We start from the raw sequence: 15732 nt of genomic DNA on the forward strand, positions 1-15732 counted from the left end.
CTCTTGAAACTCTTGGGGAAGAAGCTCCTGCACCTTTAGGATGACACACTTCAGCATGTCTGCCCTTTTGGTCCACACAGTCTTCGCGTTCTTAACCAGCAGGTACTGCGCCAGCAGCTGAGCTACTTTCTAGCTCCCAGGGTGTCTGGGCATGCGCGCCAGGGGTGGTGGGGCCCCCGGGATGCTCGGCGGGGGAACCCCTAGGGGCTTGTGGGGTCCACAAAGGAGCTCGCAGAAGCACCTGGGCGGGGGCTACGTGCCTCGGAAGAAGTGCTCTCGGGGCTCGGGGGAACGCTGAGCGTCCCCGCTGCAGGCGCCCCCGCGGCTTTTCCTGGGCAAGGAGGAGAGAAGAAGGAGGCCAGGCGGCCTCTGAGACCCGCAGGCCCTGGGTGCCACCTGTACCGCGGACATTCTCACCTGCGGCTCTGGCTGGCCCAGGAAGCAGGAACTCGGGGAGGAGATGCGCGTCCTCGGGCATTCGGCCGCCGGCCCGAGCGCTGGCTGCGAGGCCGCGAGGACCGTGGCGTCCGGCGGCCTCTGAGAACACCCGCTGCCCCCGGCTCTGGAGTCCCAGGCCTCAGCCCTCACACCCCGAGGACCAGGAAGCGGGCAGGGGAGGGGGCGCAGCCTCCGCTGCCCGGCTCTGCCAGAGCTGTGGGAACGCGCTGGCGCAGCCCCGAAGTGCCTCTGCTGGCCGGGGCCGGAACTGCTGCCTGGGGCCCGTGCTGCCGGAGCCCGGGGCCGGAAGGATGCGGGGGCGCTGCTCCCAGAGGTGGGGGCCACTGATGAAGAGACCAGAAGCCTGGGGACCAAACTGAAGCAAAACCTTCTTCCCTATTGGCTGTTACTGGGAAGAATCCGGTGGCTCCTTTGAGATCATCTGTGTCTCCCTCTGCCTGCCCCTTGGGAAAGATGCCTGGGCCCCTGAGTGGAGGCCTTTCTCTGGCAACAGTCCCTTCCTCTTCCTCTACAAGCAGATCTCCACTGAGTGTTTTTGCTCATCAGTGCCTGGCCCGGAGAGAGCACTCAGTGACTGCTCCTTTCTGTTTGCCTCATCTTTAACTTCGTACAGCACAACCACAATTCTTGTGCCCAGTGGTCATGCATGCGTGGCATATACAAAAAGGGCTGCGCAAAGAGCTCCCTCCGTGCAGATCTGCGGGTGCATTTCCTTTTCTTACTTCTGGCCAGTACATTGGGAGAGCAGCGGCGGGGAGGGTCGGTGGGAGTGACAGCATGCCCTTTTTTGCTATGTCACTTGGCCACTAGACAGTCCACAGAGGCATTGACTCCAATCTAACTTTCCAAAGTTCATGGCGTCTTCGTTTACTTCGGCCTCCTACCTCACTGGGCCTGGTTGCTCCCCCACAGAGTTCTTTCATTCCCCAGGCCTCTCATCTGACATTCAGGGACCTTCAGTAAACCTGGAGATCAGAGTTCAACCCTGGGGAGCCCACAAGGAATCAGAAGAGGTCTCTGCCCAGCAAGTCCCTCTTCTTGTTGCATTATGTCATACAGGTTAGAGTTCCACTCTCCAGCCTACCCTTTCTGGGTGGTAACCACCGGTCTCTTTGCCTTCACATCGATGGCTGGCTCCATATCCCAGTGCAATGGCTCCGAACTTTCCACATGATTTTGATGCTTCTGATTTTCAGATTTCTCCCACTGGTGGCACTTCCTTGTTGGTCCTCCTCCCGTTAGAGACATTTGAACCTCATTTATACTAGCTGAGCAAAACGGCATTATTCTTTGTCTTCAAATGTTTTGAAACTTCGTGCCTTCTGTAAAGAAAATTATGGTCAAAATTTGTCCATATTAGAACACACTTGAATGATTTGTCTTAGGATTGCCTGGTATGTAGAACTCAGTACAAGGACTATTGACATCCGAAAAATGTGGAAGTTCCTCAAACACACACACACACACACACACACACACACACACAATGTATGTTCTTCCACTGATTCTGGCTTCTATTCCAAGTATTTCAGTTATAAAACTCGCAGGCTCTGCCTATTGCACGTTCCTAATGCTTGTTAATGCCCATTTTCATTTTACTGTTGCTCTGAGGTGGACATTTTCCCATTGTGAGTTCTCATTATTTTTGACATGTCTGAAGCCTGGCTGTCTTATTCATTTGGTCTGCTGTGAAGCCATCTTAACAACTATCCTTAACCAGAATTTGATTTTTGTGGGTAATCAATGCACTCTGTGATTATTGTGCTCAATTTCCTGTTTCTTATCATGATGACCAGAACCATGATACCATGTTAGCTGATGTTATGCATATGAAATTTCCTTTTTGTTGTCATGTTTAATGGGAGGGACTCTAGTGGCACTGAGGCAAACACAGTTTGATGTCACTTTCTGGTGTCCATTGAGCTAGCTAGCTATTTTTGATTGTCTGGGTCCAAATCAGTTTTCGTTTGTACTGCCTCACGGCAGAAGAGCTGATATCTGTTGCCATTTTTCCTGTGACAGCTAAGAAAGTGCTAGGTTTATAGGCTTCAAGCACTGGAGTGGAACTGCAGTTCCCAGCAGGAAAATGCTTCCCCTACGTTCCAGTGTTCAGGTTATGATGCTCACTGAACTTGGTCAGAGGCTACAACATACAAGCTCCAGCTGCCCCTCAGGCCCTGCTCTCCCTCCCATGGCTGCCTATGGGCCTGCTACCCTTTCATAGGCCGCCATAGTCCCCAACTCTGCAAGGATGTCACTTCTACAGAGCCACACAGACCCTTATTCTATGGCAAGTTTCTCCATCCCTGAATGAGAGGATCTTTTCCCATCCATGCTGTCTCCAAGAGGTCTTACTGCAGCCAAGCATGGAGGCTGCTTTCTCTTACTCCCTCAACCCCTGGATTTCTCGTCCTAAATGTAGGAACCATTCTTTTGCACCCAAAACTGCTGAACTCTTAAAAGAGCTCTGTCACTCTTTTGACTGCTGAAGCAATATTTGTACTCAGTGTCCTCAGTCCAAATAACAGCACTATTTCTGCATCCAGATTGGACCCTTGCCCTCAATATAGTTATCAACAGAGTTTTTAAAATTATTATTATTAAACCAAACCCTGTGGAATTTGATTTGGACATGCATTTTAAATTCCACTCAAAGGTGTTTAATTATCAATGAATTACATGGTTTCTCTTCCAATGGCTTTTAACTGTTAAAACCAAAAAGTATGAAAGAAAGAAAGGAGGAACGAAATTAAATAAATAGATAGATAGATAGATAGATAGATAGATAGATAGATAGATAGATGAACAAAACGGAAAGAAGAAGAAAGCAAGCTGAGGGAACATGCCAAAACCTTGGGCTGCAAACTCTCATTAAAATTCTGCCAGCAGTACACAATCTTCTTTGCATTCGTCACTAAACACAGGCCTTTGGACACTTGATGGGTTCCACCTGTGGTTTCGAGACCAGTTCCCTGGAGCCTGCCACCTCCACTGCGAAACTTGTGCCAGCTCTTCTTTGATCCTCTCAAATAAAGCCAGCCTACACCTTAGAAGGATGTCTACCTCTTCCCACAAGGAGATCATGCAAGGCTCTGCAGATCAAAAAAAGGCAAAAGGCCAAGTGCGGAATGCTTCCCACTGTCCAAGAGCCACCACCACACAAGGACCCAGGTGGCCAGCAGCCTGATGTTAGGCATGCTCATGGAAGGGAGATGGAGTCACAGCTCGGTCTTGCTCTCTGCCCCTCTCTGTGTAGTGGCTGAGACACCAACCATAAACCCAACACTACACAATTGCCATGTAGTGATCCTGTTGGCCTGCGCTAGAAAACTTAAGACTTTAAGAAGGGATGAGGAAACATGTTGACATTCTCTCCTGAGTCAGGAATTCAAAGGGGTATTAATTATTTTCACAAGCAGTCAAACCCAGTAAAAAATGCTGGTGGAAACACAGAGAGATGCGACCCAACATATTGGCCAGGACAATTGGATGGCCATCAAGTGTCGTAAAAGACTACAAGTGGGTTCCCAATATTTACTGACATTTTTAGCGTTCAAGCACTTTTGGCCAAGGGTGTTTGCCTGTAGATGCGCATCCCAGCTCTAGTTTCCAGATGAAATACAGGGTGTCCAGGCTGACTCGATTTCAGGGCCCCAGCAAGGAAGTTTTGCTGTGCACTTTTCCTGTGTGGAGAGGCAGACTTGTAGAAAAGCAACTTCAAAATCCTGAATGATTCTGATTTAGGTGAAAAGCAAAGTTAACTAGATGCCCTGTATTGTGTTTGCGCAGTCTTGAGCCATAATCCCTGAGAAACCGTCCCACCCACCAGAAATATGAAGGGGAATTACTGTTGCCACATTATCTGTAAGAACTAGTAAAATGGAAATGTTAGAAATGTTCATGTGAAGAATGATTTCAGCATCTACACTGTGGCTAAATGCCAGATGCACAGTAAATGATCAAGGCATAAACGCACTCCTTGACACTGGGTTGCAGGCCTGTACACACTACACCTGGTGTCAAATAGTATTTCCTTACATCTTTTATATTAATGCACGTTTCCCGTCTAATTTTTCTCTTCCACAATGACAGGTTCATGTACAGTGTGCCCCCATCTACAAGGAAATCTTCAATTGATGAGTTCTCCACTTCCACTTCAGGGAAGCTCCAAACATCTAGGACTGTTAACCAAGGTGGTGTCCAAAGACACAGCATGAATGAGCCTTCCCTTAAAATAACCATTGTAAAAAGAATTCTAAGTCTGCTAAACTCAGCAATTTAAAGAGACTCTTCGATTGGATTGTAAGAACCTAGGGTTGCTGTGTTCAAAGCCACAGGTTCAACTGACACCGTAAAAATAGGAAAAAGACGGGAAAGAAACCTAAACAACATGGGATGGAGGATCTCAGTGGGAATAGGAAATCAAAATAAAAGCTGGGAAGGTAGTTTTGTACTGTGGTATTCAAACTGAAGTGTCAGTTGCATACTCTAAAGGGCACAAAGCCAGGTGGTAAGTCTAGAGATTGCTGATGACTGCAAAATGCACTGGACCTTGTAGCTAAAGCACAGATCAGAATAGGGATAACATCAATCACTCCCAGAACGTTCCCTGTGTTTCTCTCTAATCAGTACCCACGGCTTTCCCCAGGCACAGCTACCTTTCTTTTTGGATCAGCTTAGATCAGTTTGGCCCATTCTGTACCTGTTTACTTACTGAACCATGAGATGTTTGTCTGGTTTTCTTTTTTCTTTTCTCAGCATGATGATTTTAATATTCGTCAACATCATGCATACGCATAATTCTTCTCTATTTCTGACTGGTAGCCCAGGATGAATGTAGCACACCCCCACTGAAGATGTGACATTCTAGCCAGCTGCCTGGTCTGTGCCTCCCTGTCCTTAGGAGATGTGTATCAAAGTCAAGACAATCAGATATCAGATCTTGCACTAGGCTAATTAATGTGGATATACAAACTGCCCACCCAGGCATATTCAACATACGAATCCTTGAAGGAGGGGAGAGTACAAGGAGGGTCTTACAAACGTTTGAGACAGGAAAACTTTGTGAGGTTTTTGAATAGTGCTGAAGGAAATATCTATTTCTTGCAGACAACTGGAATCTTGGAAAATGGAGGAGGAAAGGCTGGGTTAGCAGACTGTGGGTGAAGTTGCTAAGAGAGAGTTTAGTGAGGTGGAATATCAGGCAGGGGTTGTTGGGACAGGTGTGGAGGGTGGGAGGGATAAGGGTCAGTTCTTGTTCCAATATTCTGTTGCTCAGATTCCTTTCATATGTGGGAAGGGGAGTATCCAGTTGCAGTATGTAAGCATGAGAAAGCAATCAGCATGTTCATTTAAGCGGTGCCTGAAGCATACTCATGGCAAGGAGGGTGGCATCATCCAGACAGCAGATGGCAAGTCTGACATTAGGAGATGTTGCTTCAGTAATGGATACGTGTGGATTATCACACCTAGGCCTATATGGCAGCCTCTCCAGGGGAGGTTCAAGGGACAAACTTTAGCCCTAATGTTATTGGGATTAACCTTCCCAAGGTGGTGTTTATTCCACGTAAAGTATATGTAGTGTACCGCTGGGTGATGTGGACCAACAGGGACAAAGACGGTTGTAACCAAGGTTGTCAATAAGGGTGTTGTCTGAGCCATAGTCATCCTTTGGGATATAAGGGTTGGCTGGCTGTACCAATAGGCTTTGAAGGCCAGTCCAACTCTTAGGCCAGATCCAGGAGGTGGTCAAGGGCAGAAAGTTAATCAACTCTAAACTAATATGAAGATGAGTCAGAGGAGGACTACAGATGCTGGACCACATTATTTCTTGTTCAGCCTGGTCATACAATGTGCCCTGAATTGAAAGTTTCTGGTCTCTTTGAAGACTGAGTTTGGCTGTGTGATGTTTTCCTGCAAGCCAGGCAAGTGATGTTTTTCCCAGGCTGGCCTTTGAGAGGGCATGTGATGTTTTGCTGTGAGCTCTCACATGCGAGGGGCATGACTTGGCCAGCTGAGAACATCCATGGGTAGAGTCTGAGGAGGGGACATATATAGAGGCTCACACACAGTGAGATATTGCTTTTGGGGTTGACATCATTGCGCTGATCTTCATGCTTTGACGACAGTTGACTTTGCAGAGAGAAAAGTCCCAGAGAGCTTCTCGGGGCAATCCAACTGAGTCTTGTGGCTTTCGCTGACTTTGTGTTGCTGCTCGGTGTTGGCTTTTGGCCTGCACTGCAGGTATCCTGAGGACTGAGTCTGGTAATCCCCTAAAGGCTCTTCAACCTTTATCCACAGGAAGTAGATAAAAGAGGTCTACAGCCCTTTTTCCTAATGTGTCAGGGGGTTGGAAGGGAGGTAAAGGTGCTTAAGAGCCCTAAGGAAAGTAGGTTCAGAAAAAAAAAATCTAAGCCTACAGTGCCCTGCCTTAAAGGAATAGCTGTACACTATAGACAGAGATACTGTGAGCATAATATGGTGTAGGTGGGCTAGCAATTAGTCAGGAAACCCAGGCCCTAGATACAAGCCATAAGCCAATGGGCACAACCAGGCTGGTGCAGGCGGGAAAGCTCCATAGGAATACTGAAGAGATTTTAGAGAGTGCCCTGTGTGCTTGGGTGTCTACCTATAGCCAATAGCAGCCCTCTATGTTCTAGGTCTCCTAGTGGCAGCCCAGATATAGGACTGTGGGTGGTGAATAAGTAGCCCCAAGCATGCTATTATAAAATATTGACATCAAGGCCACTTTGGTGCCTTTTCTGCTTTTCCCTGAGACTTATTAGACATTGTATTAGACTTGTTAGACATTGTTTTTAGACATTGGTATATGTACAAAGATCACTATTCCCTGGCAGCAAGGGCTTGACATCAGTTAACCTTTAAACCCATCATTTCTGGTGACAGTTTGAGAATAGTGGCACCTACTTTCTAGAAAAAAAAACATATCAGAGGAAGGAGTTTTCTCCCAGGTGTTTCCCTGTCCACCTATGGTCAGGTATTCCCAGTGTATACCATGTGCATTACATACAGGGGACACTCCCTTGTAGATTAGCTAGGACTGAGACAGAATACAAGCTGCAGTAGCAGAATTCTAGCATGGTGGAGCACTCAAGAGACTCCATGACATGGAACCCCAAAATGTATCAACTGGAGGTTTAAATTTTGCAAATGTAAGTAATTCCACTGAGGTTCATTTGGCCTTCTCAATATTTAGCAGGGTCTTTTATGTTTATTGTAGCTTAGTTTTTGGTTCCAGGACACCACATGTTATCAATAGCTGCTTTCAGGGCCCTATGGTCATTGTGAAACACCTGCTACCCACCCCCACAGAATTGGGGTGGTGATGGTACATTGGAGTGGTATGTTACTTTTGTGTTGTAGTTAACAAGTATCTTACAGAAGCATCTTATCAGAGGAAGTGTGTGCTTTGTTTCACAGTTTCAGAAGTTTTCCTTTGACTATGGACAGCTCTGTGTTTCTGAGTCCATGGTAAAGCACGACACAATGACAGCAGAATTATGAGGTAAAGGAACAACACCTCATGGCAGGCAGGAAGTAGTGACAATATAAGAGAAAGGGAGCCGTGGACAATGTCATTCCAATGACCTATCCTAGTAACCTAGTTTCTTCAGTAGACTTCTCCCAAGTTTTCAGATTCTCTTCATAGAGCAACACCAACTTGGGACCAAACTCTCAATACGAGACACTTACAAAGGGTGGAAGTGGGCATCATGTTTAATCCATGACAGGCATTGCTTTATACTCTTACTTACAGGGCCTTTAATCACTCATGGAGCAAAAGGTAACCCCTGTTTGAGTTTGGATGCATCCATAGATATACATGTAATTTGAAGGATCTTTAAAAATTAAGGCCAGAAAGTGGTGGGCATTATGGAGGAACCAATGGACCACCAAGGTTACAAAGGTCGTGTGATCCTGGGCGGAAGGTGGACTACCACAGTCCTGTTCATTTCCTAAAGTCTGGGGAAGCTCAATAGCTGTATGTTGGAAGACTGTTTTGGAATTAATGTCCCCATGTTTCTCTCAGAAAATAGAACTTGTAGATCTTAGAACTGTGCAATTATTGATTCACTATAGTTCTGAAACAGCTTTTCCTGGCATTAAAGAGGCTGGAACAGCCTCAGTACAGAATATTCATTCTAGTGCCAAAGGATTTGTTAGAGATACATGATGATCTGGATCCAAGAGCCTTTATGTGTTCCTTTTCAGAAACTCTTTAGTTGAAAGGGCTTATTTTTGTTTGAGATCAGCAAGAGTTAGTGTCCCGGATGGCCTCATGGCTGGCCAACAAATAGAACTGTCCTGGCAGTTCCTCCTTTATAATCGTAGAAATGCTCTGAACTTTGAGGACTGGTCCTATGAAACAAAGTTTAAAAAAAACATCCATTTGCTTAGTTTCTTATGCCTCTACCTCCATTCTCTATCCCTTATATGAATACCTTCCAACACTCCAAGTCTAGGTAGGATAGAAGGAACGTTAGTAGGGAGAGGGGATAGAGTTCTCTTTGGCTACTTAAACTTGGTTAGGGCCGTTGGGTACTTTTAGGCAATACCAATTCCAGTTGTCAGGATATCTAGCAGTCCAGCAAACCAGCAACAGCAAACACAGCAGAAGGATAAATCAGCAACTGCACGAGGAGCAAAAGCCATCTTCTTAGAGTTTTTGGCTCTCTCTAGCTCTCTTATTTATACCCTCTTTAAGTCCTCAGAATTCCATTAACTGCATCTGGCAAAGACCAGGTCCCTCTTCAAGCCACAGGAGGCAATTTTCAGCTATAGATAAACTAAGGCAGCCCCATATCTCATGCTTGGGATTAAAACGAAACAAAACAAAAAACATATTTACATAACATAACTGAGCTTTTAAAGAAAACAAAACTTCCACTACAGTAGGTGCTTTCTCTCTGCAACTTAGCAGGCTTGCCTAAGGCTTAAGAAGTCATTCATTCCAGGTGTTTGTCAAAGAAACAAATTTCTTGGAAATATTGGAGTTTTGCGCAACTCTTGTCTGTGTTCTTCTAAATAAAAGCTAAAATGGACCCAACATTAAATGACACAGTGATCTTCTCACAAACCTATAAAACCTGAATGTAGGAGGGAAAATTGGGTACTTGCCTGGGGCATATAGTGTTCTGGAAAGATCATTGCAAGAGGTCAGACAGGACAGTCCCCAGTTCATTAAACAGGAGATCACAGGAAATACAACCTGATCGATTTTAGAATATGACAACTGTCTTCCAAAGATAGTGCTGAAAAGGAGTATCAGACCCTTACAATTCACTGACTGAATAGAATATTTCATCAAGATTCCAATTTTGAATTGAGACAATAATGGATTCCACCAATTTCCATTTTTGTAAATGAAATTTTAGCATAAAAATACTTGCAATTAAAAATACACACCAAAATTAACTAATCCCAAAGTCTACACAACTTAATGAACTTACAATCAGAATTAGCATCTGAAAGGAAAGCTGGGAACCATCACAGTAAATCTTACACTTTCAGTAGCAAATATATTTCATCCACTTATGCAAAAAATACTGATGTGTGTTGGCCGATTTCATGTGAATTTGATACAAGCTAGAGTCCTTTTTGAAGAGGGAGCCTCAACTGAGGAGATGTCCCCATTGGTCTGGCCTGTGGCACATTTCTCTTCACTGATGTTTGATGTAGGAGTCCCCAGCTCCTAGTGGGTGGTACCATCCCTGGGCTCACGGTCTTGGGTGCTGTATGGAAACAGGCTGAGCAAGCCATAAGGAGTAATCCAGTAAGCAGCACTCCTCCATGGCCTCTGCATAAGCTCTTGGCTCCAATTTCATACCCTGTTTGAATTCTTGCCCGAATGTCCTTTGATGATGGACTGAGATATGCAAATGGAAATGAAATAAACCATTTTCTCTCCAGGTTGCTTATGATCATGGTATTTTATCGCAGCAACAGAAACCCTAACTAAGGCACCATGACAAAACTAGGACTAGAAAAATAACTATCTTTCTGTCTTCTTCCATATCTCAGGTCTATTACCTGCATTCTCCTCTCCTTCGTCCCCTGGTACGAAGCCTTTCTTGTTCTCTTTTTTACTGTTTTACTGTACTAGACCTGTATGCTTCAGTACTACAACAAGCTTCATTTCCTTTCCAGTTTTTACACCTTTTGAAATAAATGTGCAATGACTGCAAATTCTCATGGAATACGATGTAATAATTTGTCCCGTGTATATATTTCAGGATGATCAAATCTCAGAAAAACTAACATTTCTGTCTCCTTAAAATCTTAACGTTTTTGCTGTGGGAATGTATAAACTTTACTCTTCCAGTTTGTTTTTTTGGAAGGGATAATAAGTTGCATTCACACTAGCGTATAGGTGAGAGGTAAAAGATGATTCCTCCTAAGCGACTGTGTGTAAGTACCAGTTGTCCATCCTCCTCATCCCCCTCCATTCCTTGCTCTTGAATTGTAGGTTCACTCATGAGTGTGATATGAATCAGTCAACAACATACATCTAATGCGCAAATATGGAAGAAAATCACAGTGACGGTCAGATGATGCAGTGTGTGCATCTGGCAAAATTCACATACAGGTAACAGTGTATAGACCAAGCAGGTTAGGTTTAGGAACATATCTGTAGAGCCACACACAAATGCATGTAACAACAGTTAATTAAAAAGAGGCCATGAACTTGAAAGAAAGCAAAGAGGAATATATGGGAGGGTTCGGGAGGAGGAAAAGAGAAAATGACGTCCCAAAACAGTAATTTTAAAAACTCAGCATGTATGTATGCAGAAAAACACTCAATATTGGTGGAGCAGTAGTAGCTCAGTGCTTAAGAGCACTGGCTGCTCATCCGTAGGACACAGGTTCCAGTTTCAGCACCACCATGATTGTTTACAACCTTCTGTAACTCCAGTCCCAGGGAGCCAACACCTTCCTTCGGGCCCCACAGGCAATGCATACAAGGGATACACCAACATACAGTCAGGAATGACGCTCATACACATAAGAGAGTGAACACCCACTCTGCAACTAAGGTACTTCTTTCAACCTGATAAAGAGTGGCTCCAGAAAGCCAGAGGAAATATCTTATTTAAAAATCAAAACTTATACTTTGCTAAAATTAAAAACGCCTTTTAGAGACCTTGTTTAGACAATGAAAAGTAAGGAGTATGAGGAGAAAACATTTTCAATGCATATACTTGATAAAGGAATTGCACTTAGAAAATGCCAAGAATGCTTATGGCTCAAACATAAGAAAGCCGGGAATCCATTAAAAAAAAAAAAAAAAAAAAAAAAAAAAAGACATGTTACCAAAGAAGAAAGATACATATGACAAGATGCATATTCTGTCAATGTCAGTTAAAACAACAATAACATTCCAGGAAGAGCATAACTAGGAGCTGCCTTACAGGACTTAAATGATTCAACCCTAGAGAACCTTAGGCTGTATTTTAAAAATTGTCCACAAATGAGAACTCAGTCATTCTCCTCCTAGATATTTACCTAAGAGAAATGAAGGCATGCACTTTATCGTCACTTCCACACAAATGCTCATAGCTCTTCCGATTGTAAAAGCTAAAAAGCCAAAAGAGTCTCTCACTGCGTTGCCCCAGCTTCCCACAGTTCCCTTTGTTGCAAATTTGTTCAAAACTACACATGGCCTTCTGCTGAGGTTGTGTAAAAGCGATTCCCACAAAGGGAGTTTCCCAAGAGTCAGTGGAAGCTCTCATTGTGTTGTCCTTAATAACAGGGTGCACATCTGAGACCCCTCAGGTCTCTGCATGCTGGTGCTGCATCTGACTTGGGGACATTCATGCAGAAGTCAAGTGCAGTGCCCTTGAATCTCTTCAACATTGCTCCAATTTTGGTTTCCTAGGATGAAGGTTCCTTAGGATTTACTTGGTTTTGAAACCAGAATTGTGTTCTTCCCTGTCAAATGTTTTTCCAGCCTTCTAACAGCTATGCTTAGGTAGTGTCCTGAATGGCATTTGTCCATAAGATGAAATAGATGGCTGTGACGAAGAGACAAACACCAGGTCAGCTCTTTCGACTCTCCAGGTAGTGGCCATTAGACTTCTATTGCTCAGGTAGCAATGGAAAAAAACTACACAGACTTCTCCAGCCTTGTGTTTATGTTCTGAAAACTAATCTCTTCACTTTTCCCCATCCAGAACCCACTGTTTGCACCCGCTACCACCACCAACCACCACCAGATCTCCTCAACTAGTGATAATTGGCCTTCCACCAAATTCCATGCGTACCAAGTTACACAGGTGCCATCCTGGTACAGTATTGATCCCGTGGGGACATATCATCTGGAACTGCATTGTCTTCTCATGACAGTGTTACCAGGTAAACCTACCCCTAATTTGTATGATCTCACTAGAGAAAACTTGAATTGGATATGGTCTTTCTACAGGTGATTCAACATGACACCAAATTTTAATTTCAGATACACCTTAAAATAAGAATAAATAAGTCTTCACATGGAGGGTTTTTTGTTTTGCTTTGTTTTTGTTTGTTTGTTTTATCCTTTTTGTAAGAGAGTTGACTTTATTCAATATAGGAGGTAGTTACTTCTTTATTTCTATCCTTGTGGGTGTTAATAAACATTGGCTATTCTTGGGGCATTATGTAATTGTCAGGGTCTACAGTTCTGTAAAGCATACATCTTCCACACTCTACTGTGTTTGTGTAACTGAATATTTCTGTATTTAGGCTTTTTTGTCTAAACAGGAACCTCTGTAAAATTGCTGCTGCACAATTTTAAACTTCCGTAATGTTTGGCTTTTACCCAAGGGTAAGAGAAAGTAGAATGTCCAGAGTCTAATGGACACTTTATATAGCCCTTGAGTCAAGTAACAGTATACGGACTCTGCAGGTTATACTTAGGACATGTATTTACATGGCTATCAAGAATTATTATCCTGTATTCTAACCTTATATTCCCAACAGAAGCCAAGGAAAGAAGAAAGCAGCCTTGGAAACTGGTCTGACCTGTAGAGCCATTGTTAAGACATGATATTTTCCTGCTGAAACAAAAAAATCACAGAGAATGCTCATGTGAAACAATGTCATAACAATGTTGTAAACCCCAGTATTACAAACATCCCTTTCTCTTAACCAGTATTAGTGACTACTGTTTTGTTTGTTTGTTTGTTTGTTTCTCACCAACAGTTTTAGCCTGTAGTTCTTCTTTCTTCCTGCTACGTAAAAGTAACCATGAAGGGCTGGACAGGGGGATCAGCAGTCAAAGACATTTGATACTTTTGTGAAGACCCAGATTTCATCTCTAGTACTCACATGGGAGCTCACAACTGTTTGTAACTCCAGTTCCAGAGGATCTGACACTCTCCTCTGGCTCCCATTGGTACCAGGGTTTCAAGTGATAGAAATATGTACATGCAGGCAGAACACATACGTATAATACACATAAAGATTGAATAAATGTTTAAAATTTACTGTGATACTTAATCATAGGATTTCCCTTCTCTTTATCAATATTCCATCCTAAGCAAACCCAACTTGATTCAAATACTTAAGTTCTTTCTGGTGCCTTCCTACTCAGGTGTTGCTCTGTTTTCCCATGGGAAGCAATTGCCCTTGTTTCACATACAGGCATTGTGGTGGTTTGAAAAGGAAATGGCTCACAGGGAGTGACACTGTTAAGAGTGTGGCCTTGTTGTAGTAGGTGTGGCTTTGTTGAAGGATGTATGTCACTGTGGGGGTCAACTCTGAGATCTCCATGCTCAAACTACACCAAGTGTAGCACACATCCTCCTTCTGCTGGCTGCGGATCAAGATGTCGAACTCATAGCTCCTTCTCCAGCACCATGTTTGCCTGAATGTTGCCATGCTTCCCTCCATGATGATAGTAAACCAAACCTCTGAAAGTGTAAGCCAGGCCCAGTTAAATGTCTTCTTTTTTTATAAGAGTTGCCATGCCAAACAGGATAGACACCAGAAGCGGTAGAAGAGAGGGAACAAGATGGGAGCCTACCACAAAGGTCCTCTGAAAGACTCCACCAGTGACGAATGGAAGCAGATATTGAGACACATAGCCAAATGCTGGACAAAGCTCTGGGAGTCAAATGGAAGAAGGGGTAGGTAGAAAGACCCAGAGGGGACAGGAGCTCCACAAAGAGACCAACAAAGCCAAAAAATCTGGGCTCAGGGGGGCCTTGCAGAGACTGATTCATTAAGCAAGGACTATGCATGGAGAGGACCTAGACCCTGCTCACATATAGCCTATAGGCATCTCAGGTTCCATGTGCATTCCAGAATAAGGGGAGCAGCGGCAGTGCCTGACATAAACTTGGTTACCTGCTCTTTGATCACTTCCCTCTGGCAGGGCAACCTAGCCAGCCCACAGAGGAAGAGGATCCAGGCAGTCCTCATAAGATTTGATAGGCTAGGGTCAGATAGTAGAGAAAAGACTTCCCTTATCAGTGGACTAGGGGAGAGGGGTGGGGGTAGGGGAGAGAGGAAGGGAGGGTGGGACCCGGAAGAGATGAGTTACAAAGCTACAACCGGGATAAATGGTGAATTAAATTGTAGCAGTAGTAGTAATGATAATAATAATGAGTTGTCGTGTTCCCGATGTTTCTTCACAGCAATAAGCAATAGAAACCCTAAGACAGGAATGCTCCTGGCACCAGAGGTGAGTGCCTGATGGAGGACTAACTGTGGAAGGAAGGAAGGAAGGAAGGAAGGAAGGAAGGAAGGAAGGAAGGAAGGAAGGAAAGAAGGAAAGCTATAAATGAGAGGGAAAGGAGGGGATAGGAGAAGAAAGAAAAAGAAGGAGAATATAAGGGGAATACAAAGGGAAGAAAAGCAATTCAGGTCTTCCTGCTCTGTTTGGTGGCCTGAGTTACACGTAGCACTGTTGTGCATTGCATCGTTTCCCAGGGGACCCGGGGTGGGTGTATACCTCTTAAGGTGGCATTTCACTTTGAAGGTAGTCCTGACTTCTATCATCCAATATTCTGCCCTCAGACTTTTTCTTTTTCTTCTTCCTCCCTTGTTGGTCATCCTGGCACCCATGGATTTTCTGGATCAAGGACCTCAACATAAGGCCAGACACAGTGAACCTGATAGAAGAGAAAGTGAGGAATGGTCTTGTACTCATTGGCACAGGAAAAGGCTTTCTGAACAAAACAGCCATGGCGTAAAAGTAAAAAAAAAAAAAAAAAAAAAAAAACCACAAGGCAGCAAGAAAACAAAACAACCCAGTTTTCTTCCTCCCCTCCTGGT

The 15732-nt window shown here is 44.2% G+C and overlaps 1 protein-coding gene across 1 annotated transcript in view; it reads right to left on the minus strand.

Annotated features, from left to right (window-relative positions):
• Positions 1–766, minus strand: part of LOC110543413 (doublesex- and mab-3-related transcription factor C1-like) — a 30693-nt gene extending 29927 nt beyond the window's left edge. Inside the window, exon 1 of the mRNA XM_060374525.1 lies at positions 418–766. The gene's annotated coding sequence lies outside the window, so the exon portion shown is untranslated. The remainder of the gene's footprint in view (positions 1–417) is intronic.
• Positions 767–15732: the final 14966 nt, after the last annotated feature.

This window comes from Meriones unguiculatus, chromosome X, assembly GCF_030254825.1.
Source record: "Meriones unguiculatus strain TT.TT164.6M chromosome X, Bangor_MerUng_6.1, whole genome shotgun sequence".
NCBI lineage: Eukaryota > Metazoa > Chordata > Mammalia > Rodentia > Muridae > Meriones > Meriones unguiculatus.